Source organism: Aplysia californica, unplaced genomic scaffold, assembly GCF_000002075.1.
Source record: "Aplysia californica isolate F4 #8 unplaced genomic scaffold, AplCal3.0 scaffold00441, whole genome shotgun sequence".
In the NCBI taxonomy this organism is placed as follows: Eukaryota; Metazoa; Mollusca; class Gastropoda; order Aplysiida; family Aplysiidae; genus Aplysia; species Aplysia californica.
This window is the reverse complement of record NW_004797711.1, coordinates 497,597-498,906: the sequence shown is the minus strand read 5'-3', so window position 1 is coordinate 498,906 and position 1,310 is coordinate 497,597.

The following is a 1,310-nucleotide window of genomic DNA, read 5'->3' as shown; positions in this document are numbered from 1 at the left end:
TGTGTGTGTGTGTGTGTGTGTGTGTGTGTGTGTGTGTGTGTGTGTGTAGAATTCAGAGTTTACATAGATCGTATAGAGCACAGAATCTTATCACATAGGCCACAGCAAAGATCTTACAGATCAAAGGGTCTGGATGTGCATAGAGTGCATAATCTATTACACAGACTATAGACTGTAGCAAAGATCTTACAGGGCACAGAATCTATTGCACAGAATATAGACTGTAGCAAAGATATCATGGATCTCAAAGTGTGCACAGAACGTATAGAAAACATTCTATTTCACAGTCAATACTCTAGATCGTATGGAGGGTATAGTAGAGGTCTTATAGAGTTTAGAGATTATAACCTGTTACACATAGACAGTAGCAAAGATCTTGTAGATCACGGAGTGTGCACAGAACGTATAGAGTACAATCTATTGCACAGTCTATAGACTAGATCGCATGGAGGCTACAGCAACGGTTGTTGTTGTTTTTAGAGTATAGAGCTTACAATCTATTGCACAGACTATAGACTATAACAGCAAATAATATCGTATACATCATAGAGTGTGCATAGATCCGATAGAGTGTAGAGCTTACAACCTATTACACAGACTATAGAGTTATAGACTATAGCAATTGATGATGTCGTATAGATCACCACGTTGTGAATAGATCGTATACATCACAAAGCGTGGATAGATCGTATAGAGTAGAGAGTCTATTAGTATTACACACACTATAGACTCTAACAAAGGTTTTTTAAAATAGAGATTACAATCTATTACATAGACTCTGGACTGTAACAGCAACTAATGTCGTATACATCACATAGATGTGAATAGATCGTATAGAGTAGAGAGTCTATTACACATACTATAGACTATAGCAACGGTTTTATTTAGAGTATAGAGCTTACTATCTATTACACAGACTGTAGACTATAACAGCAACCGATGTCGTATACAGATCACAGAGTTTGCATAGATCCTATAGAGTAGCGAGTCTGTTAGTATTACACAGACTATATACCATAGCAAAGGTTTTATAGAGTATAGAGCTTACAATCTATTACATAGACTATAGTATGCAGCAATTAATTATGTCGTAACAAAGTGTGCATAGATCGTATAGTGTAGAGAGTCTTTTACACAGACTATAGACCATAGCAAAGGTTTTATAGAGTATAGATCTAGAGCTTGCAATCTATTACACAGACTGTACACTGCAGCAATTAATAATGTCGTATAGATCACAAAGTGTGAATAGATCGTATAGAGTAGAGAGTCTATTACACAGACTATAGCGATGGACCCCCCTGGGACAC